Source organism: Grammomys surdaster, unplaced genomic scaffold (genome assembly GCF_004785775.1).
Source record: "Grammomys surdaster isolate TR1022 unplaced genomic scaffold, NIH_TR_1.0 126178, whole genome shotgun sequence".
Taxonomy (NCBI): domain Eukaryota; kingdom Metazoa; phylum Chordata; class Mammalia; order Rodentia; family Muridae; genus Grammomys; species Grammomys surdaster.
In genome coordinates, this window is record NW_021620984.1 from 7863015 (window position 1) to 7871095 (window position 8081).

An 8081-nucleotide genomic window follows, 5' to 3' on the forward strand; every position below is an offset into this window, starting at 1 on the left:
GGGTAAGTGTTTAGAAGAGTCACGGGGTATACAGCTGTAGGAAAGTAGCGTAGGAGGCCCTCCTCTGGGCTCCATGACCTCACCAGCCATGGGTGGTTGACTGGGTTTTCAGGACCAGGAATGGATTCCCTCCTATTCTGTTAGTTCCTTCCAAGAAGTAAGTGCCACCACTGCACCCTTCGGGATCTGTTGTCCTCCTGGTCATTGTTATGGTCCATACGATTTATAGTTGGATAATTTTAATTGCTGTTTCCTTTGGCAGCTTGCATAGTACCTTAGAGAACCATGAGAGGTATTCCTCAGGGAGGGGTTAGCCTCACATTTTGTCACCGTGAGAGGTCTTTCCTTAAGGGAGAACCAGCAATGCCAGGTGCTTTCTTTAAAAATTCTTTGAAGAGAGGTGAGCTGAATGCTGTCGCCTGGACCCCCACCAGCTCCATTGCCTTCCTTCCTCCATTGCTGACCCCCAGGGACACCCAAGCCTGCAGGCCCCAATAATACCCAGGCTAGACCCAGGCCTGCCTATCCCCTGCCTGCCAGGTCCATCTGGCCACAGCTAGCTGAGGTGAGCTGCACACTGTCCCCCAGCTCCATCACCTTTCCTCCTGAAGAGGCCTGCCAAGCCCCAGGAACATCCAGGCTTCTGGGAACCCAGGAACACCCAGAGAGGAGCCTAGCACAACTGTCACCTGAGAGGCTTCATCCAGCAGCTAATAGAAACAGATTCAGAGACCCACAGATAAACATCAGGTGGAGCTCGGGGAGTCTTGTGGAAGAACCTGGGGAAGTTAGAGGAGTCAAAGACACCACAAGAAGACCTACAGAGCCGACTAGCCTGGGCCCATGGGGGCTCACAGAGACTGAATCACCAACCAAAGAGCATGCATGGGCTGGACTTAGACCCCGTGCACATACATAGCAGATATGCAGCTTGGTTTTCATGTGGGTCCCCTAACAATTGGAGTGGAGTCGTGTCTGACTCAGACTCTGTTGCCTGCCATTGGATCCCTTTCCTCTAGCTGAGCTACCTTATCTGGCCTCAGTGGGAGTGGATGGGCTTAGTCCTGATGAGGCTTGATGTGCCAGGGGTTTGGGGGGGGGGAGGGAATCAAAAGGAGAAGGGGAGAGGGGAATGGAAGAATGGAGGTGGGGTGCGTGGGACTTGGAGGAGAGGCAGGAGAGGGCTGTGACTGGGAAATGAAATTTTTTTTAAAAAAAAATTCTTGGGGTTGCAGAGATGTCTCAGCAGTTATGGGCACTGTTGCTCTTGCATAGGATCCAAGTTGAGTCCCCTAGCATATATATAGAGACTCATAACAGTCTGAAACTCCAGTCCTATCAGGATTCGGGCACCCTCTTCTGATATATACAGGCACCAAGACATGTGCATGGTATAGATACACACATGCAGGCAAAATACATATGCACATAAAATAATAAAATAAATAATGCTATTAAAAAATCTTTTAAAACATTCTTTATGGGTATGGGTCTGTGAAGGTATGTGCCTGTGAGGACAGTACCCAAAGAAGCCAGCAGACGGCGCTGAAGTTGAGAAACCACTGAAGCTGAGTGCGGGGCACTGACCTGAGGTCTCCTGCAAGCACAGTGTGCCTTTAAATGACTGAGCCAACTCTAGCTGCAGTTGCCAGGTGTTCTCAGGAAGCTCAACCTGAAAGAGATGAGAAGGCCACTAGGAACGTGGGGACCAGTGGACCAGCCAGGTGTCAGCAGCCTGGGGGACAGGAAAACAGCCAAGATGACATGCAGATATTTTAACCCTAACAGACTTGAGAGACTGTCAGGTACTGACTTTCAAAAGTGCAGTGCATCTTAAGAAGGCTAAGAAGCCGCGATACAAAAGCTTCATGGGTTTGTTTGATTTTCTTTTTCTTTCTTATTACAAATGGCAGGGAAGATGTTTTCTATTTAACAGTTACTCCTTAACTCAGTTAATTAATTCAACTTCAATGAACTAAAAACATGCTTTTAATCTGTCTGTATACAGTAATATTTACTCAGGTGTTAAAAATCTTACATGGAAAATGGTCCACCGCAGTCACACTGGCTAGCATTTCCAATCATTTGATAAGTCTCTCGTGCGACAACTAGGCCCAACCCCTTGGAATTCTGTCAAGACAGCCTTACAGGAAGCCTACAACAGTAGGATGGACGGGTTTGCCTCCTGTCTAAGCTTCTGTTTCCTGATGTTTAAATTGAAACTACTTCTAATCTTGGACCACAGGCCACTTGACTTCTGCTCCCATAACTAAGGTGCACTGAAAGACATTTAAAAGGAAAACTGAAAGAGGGGTTTGGGGAGATGTGTAAGCGGCTGAGAGTGATTACTGCTCTGGTGGAAACTCACAGCTATCTCTCAGTGTAGTTCCAGGGGATCCAATACCTTCTTCTGACTGTTACACGCATTAGGCACGCTTGTGAACTACATAGATACATGCAAGCAAAAATGTGCAGGTTTTAAAAAGACTGAAAGGAGTCTGCAATGACAAAAAAATTCCTCCCAGGCACAACACTGGGTCATCTAGACTCTTTGCTGAGATACTATAGAATACATAAGCTTGCAATGGCCCCAATTCACCTGGCCAGTGTCCCAAGCAGATGGAGAGCTGTGTCACAAGGTATCACTTGTTACTCATTGCCTGCTCGGACTCAGTCCTCGGCATCCTTTGGAGCTCGATATAAAACACTAAGCAGACAAAAAGGACTGCCTTTAAGCGGCTCCCTCTGCACACGTGATCTATGCTAGATCCACAACTGCATCTGAGCATGTGATCAGGGCACGTGATTGCAATGATCTCTCATGTCTGCGGTTCACCGTAGCTACAGTGAAGCGATTTTACAGATGTGCTCAGGGCTCCCACTGAATTGATCAAGAAAGCATTCTAAATGAGCATCAGCAGGTCAGATAATCTCTCTAGGAATACAGGAGATCCCTGAGAGGAAGAGGTATTTGGAGTGTGAGCCCTCCTGCTGACCTTCTAGAAGGAAATAGCCGTGTTGTGAGTGGCTATAGAGCAGGACTCAAGGCAAGGGTGAAAGTGGCCAAAGACACTGACTGTCAGTCTTACTGCTAGGTGAACAGCTGCTTAGATGCAGGTATAATAGAAGCTAATACCCACAGTCCTAACCTCAAGGTGTCCTTTCCTTTCAAAATACTTACTAATTATTATTTTTATGTGTATGTGTGTGCACACTTACATGAGTCTATATACACCACATGCAAAAAGGAGTCTTTAGAAGCCAGAAAAGGGCACCAGATCCCTGGAAACTGGAGTTACAGGTATTTGTAGGATGCCGAGTGGGTGCTTGAAACTGAACCCAGGTCCTTTGCAAGAACAGCAAGTCCTCTAAAACCAGTGGGCCATCACCCAAGCCCGTGTCCTTTCCCTTTTATAAGATATAATCTTATGATGAAAGCTGGTAAGCTTTTACAGTGTGAAGCATTTGTGCCTTGTGTCTTCCAAGCTGAGTACTCCCTTAAGTGTTCCTGTCCATCATTTTAACCTTTCGTGTTCCTTGAACTAAGCATGTTAAAATTGGGTTGGATCTTCAACGAAGACCTTAAACTGACCATGTTCAGAAACATGGCTGAACCTGAAATAGGTATCTACAGGCATATATTTATGAGCTCTGAGAATAAAATTCCCATGATCCCTTTGTTCAAGGGAGGCAATTGCTTTGGAAATATTGCTCATGTTATCTTTACCTGCGACAGATGATAAATCTTTCTTCAGTGTTTTACTTTTGTTCATTCTTATAGTGGCTTTGCATTCATCATGACATTGTGCTTGGTTATATACTACAACTATGAAGAAATGAGTTCTACCAATAAACTCTGTCTCCCTAGAAACAGTTTCTTCCTTTATTAGAGCCCCAAATAAGAACATAGCCCGTCACTACCTTGATCTCAGCCTGGTGAGGTCCTGAATCCTTCTAAAAACACAACAATATGAAGATGACTCACTGGGAGTTTTTGTTGTTGTTGTTGGTTTTAGGAACTAAATCTTGGTGTTGGTGTTTTAGCAATGGGGATAGGTAAAAAAGAAAATCTCAAGACTTCAGTAGACATAGGTTGGGAAGCTTAAACATCTCAGAGGTTGTGAGCACTGTTTGAGCTGAACCTGCTTTCGTGACTGCCATGCCTTGGGGGAGGGGGTGGGGAGAGACAGTGATCAGAGCACTGGCATTCTCTCTCTCTCTCTCTTCTTCTTAGCTGGTACCAGGGATCAAGATGCTCTGCTCCTCTGCTCTCCGAGATGAACTTCATTTCTCTGAACTGTGAGCTAAAATAAACTTTTCTTCCCTTGTATTGCTTCCTGTAAAGTACCGAGTCACAAGAAGATCATTTAATATTGCCTTGTGCCTGTGTCAGTGGATTACTTTAGCTCCCCCTTCTGTAAATTGGCACTGTCTCATAAGATTGATAAAAGAATCACATTATTTAAAATCCCTTACCACAGAAGTTGGCACATAAGTGAGAGAAAATATATGTTGATATGAGTTTCTCTTAGTCCTAACATTGTCAGTGGTGGCAAATTTCAGTTCATGCTTAGAATAACTTATGGTGGTTATTTAGTACTTTTTCCGGCTATTTTTTTCATTATTTTATTTTAAAAACCTCATCTCTCTAATACTTGAATAAATATATCACTTAATTAAATTTATGGGAGGCTATTGTTTTGAACAGAGGTCATGCCTCAGGCACAACAGGAAAAAACAAATCAGAATGGAGTCCCTCAAGCTAAGTGCCACATCATCAAATTGAACTTGGAAACTGACCAGTTTTCTTTTTTTCTTTTTTCTTTTCTTTTTTTTTTTTTTTTTTTTTTTTTTGGTTTTTTGAGACAAGGTTTCTCTATGTAGCCCTGGCTGTCCTGGAGCTCACTCTGTAGATCAGAAATCTGCCAGCCTCTGCCTCCCAAGTGCTGGGATTAAAGGCGTGCGCCACCACCGCCCGGCCCTGACCAGTTTTCAAAACAGTACAAATGTCAGAGCAGCCCACCACAAGGGGCCAGGCTTACCTGAGCCAACATGATAAAGAATGCTCCTCTGTGATAACCCCACAGGGAGAGTTAAGTTTGAAATCATCAATTTCCCACTTTGGTCTCTATCTCTGTTTTTATTGGTCCTTTTCTGCTTTTAATGCCAACCTCTCATGTAGACAACCCTCCCAGGGTGACAATCACAGATGAAACACTTCACGATTCATAAATCACCCATAAAGCACATTGATCTTTAGACTTTCTTTAAATGAAATTTTGTCTGTAGACGATATCATTGGCCCTATTTCAGAGATAGAAACCAGGGTTCAGGTCAGAGAAGTGGTGGCTGGGTAGGGGATTTCAGACTTGGTATTACCCAAGCCACATAAAATGCAGGGAAATGGGAGGAGAGCAGAAGACATTTCGTTTCTGAGTCAAAATGAACTCTGTGTTTTTGTAAAAAAAAAAAAAATGGGGGATTCTTAGAAATGGTTTTTCTGTTAGTTTCACATGCTGAAAATATCTTGCCTGACAAACAGTGGAGACTGAGAAGATACATGGATGGATGGATGGATGGATGGATGGATGGATGGATGGATGGATGGATAGATTGATAGGTGGGTGGGTGAGTGGATGGATGAGTAGATGGATGAGTGGATGGGTGGTTGGGTTGGTAGATGGATGGATGGATGATGGATGGATGGATAGGTGGGTGGGTGAGTGGATGGATGAGTAGATGGATGAGTGGATGGATGGGTGGATGGATGGATGGGTAGATGGATAGATAGATGGGTGAATGGGTGGGTAGGTGGGTGGTTGGATGAACAGACAGACAATGTGATGGTTAGTTGCAATCATCAACTTAGCAAGAACTGAAATTACCTGGGAAGTCTCAATGTCTGGACTGGTCTGGCATGTGGGCACAACTATGGAGGATTTTCTTGACTGGAATGGTTAAGGTGGGAAGACATAACCTAAATGTGAGTAGCACTGTTTCATGAGCTGGGTCCTGGGTTGAATGAAAAAGAGAGAGGGGATTGAGCACACATTCATGGTTCTTTGTGTCTGATTGTGGACAAAGTGTGGTCAGCTACCTCTTGTTCCTGTCACTGTGACTTCTCTGCCATGATGGAGTGTAACCTTCAACTGTGAGCTGAGATAAACCTCTTCCCCTTACATTGCTTTTTTTCTGAGTAGTTTTATCATAGTGATTAAAATAACTAAGATAGATAGATAGATAGATAGATAGATAGATAGAGAAATGGCATCATGAAATTTCTTAGAATTTACTTACTGCAAGTTATGCTTCTCGCCAAGGAAGCTTCATGGTAGACCTGAATTAGGTGACTTGAAGGAAGATTTATACCCTGGCTCAAACATAAAGGAGAGCGAGGGGCTGACTGCCCCTAAAGAAATGTTAACAATAACCCTCTACCAGTGCCTTGTGTTTTAAGAAGATTATGAAGAGAACACAGATGAGTAATCTTTAGATTTTAATAGGATAACTTTAAGAATATGAATGTATTCACATGGCCCTGAGTTTGTAACAGTGCTCAAGATGGCCTTGGCCTTGCAAGCCCCTGCTTTAGTGCCTTTATTAGAGGTGTGCCTCACTATTCCTAGCTTCATATTCAATTTCTTATATATAAAAGAAACAATAATGGAAAACATTTTCAAGATATATAGCAAAGTGGATCAACACTGATAAAGTGGCAGAAAACAAAATTGGAAACTGTTATAATTCTGTATATGAAAAGAGTTAAATATTTAAATCACTTCATTTTTAAAGCAGTCTGGGCTGGACCACTGTGATATTCTCACATCAGGAAATTTTAAGTAATTTTCCATTCCATGGTCTCAGGCTTGTGGCAGGAGATGAGAGCCATGGACATGATGGGGAGGTAAGAGGTGAGGGAGGCAGGGAAGAATGGTTCAGAAATACAGCACCATTTCTAGTGTACACACTGTGTTCAGCATCACACCAGAACCTGTGCAACTCATCCTCACAGACAATAAACCCTAAACACAAACCACTCTGCAAATCCTGTTCTTTCTCGGTCCTGCCCTTTGGATTGGTGTCAGGGCATCGTTAATCTTCATTGTCAACCTGGCTGGATCTAGAATCACCTAGGAGAAATACCTTTGTATGTGGGAGGCACTTCCAGAAAGGCTTGAGTGAGGAGAGACCCACCTTCAACATGAGTGGCATCGTCCCATAACCCGGGGGCCTGGATTGAATAAATGAGGGGAAAGGAGACAGCCACAGAAGTATTGGCATTCCCTTCTGCGTGTTCTAGTCTGCTGGAACGAGGAATCCTAGACACATACTTAAGCTGCTATGGACTCCACCACGCACCCCACATGATGGGTTGTATTGTCTCAAATCATAAGTCAAAATAAATCACTCATTCCTCAAGTCACCAGGCATTTTGTCACAGCAATGGCAAAGATAACAAACACATTAATTAACAATGTTCAGGGTAAAGAAATAGCAGCCTTGATCATAAGCGAGGGGCTATTTCTACACGGTACTTTAGGCTGGATCAGTGGTTCTCAACCTTCCTCATGCTGTGACCCCTTAACATATAGTTCCTCATGGTGGGGTGACCATCAATGAGAAAACTATTTTTGTTGCTACTTCATAACTATAATTTTGCTGCTGTTATGAATCATAATGTAAATATCTGATATGCAGATGGTCTTAGGTAACCCTTGTAAACCAGTGGTTTGATTCCAAAGGGGTCATGAGCCGTAAGTTGAGAATCTCTGGGCTATATGATGCTTTGATGAAAATGTAGAAACAAAAACATAGTTTATATTTTGTCAAATCAATCACTTTCAAAGTCCCTTGTGCAAACGTCTTGGTGACCAGGATGGTCCAAGAAACTAAATGCTACAAAAGCAATAGGACATGGAGATAAGAGTGAGCACACCAAGGAGACCACAGGATAGCAGGAGACGGGTACTTTCTAGAACATTAGGCCTTACCGGCTTCTTGTCATCACCCTTGCCACCATCGTTCAGATTTCCAAATCTGTTCCTCTCACTGCCTCCCACATGGCTTCCTCCTCCTCTGTC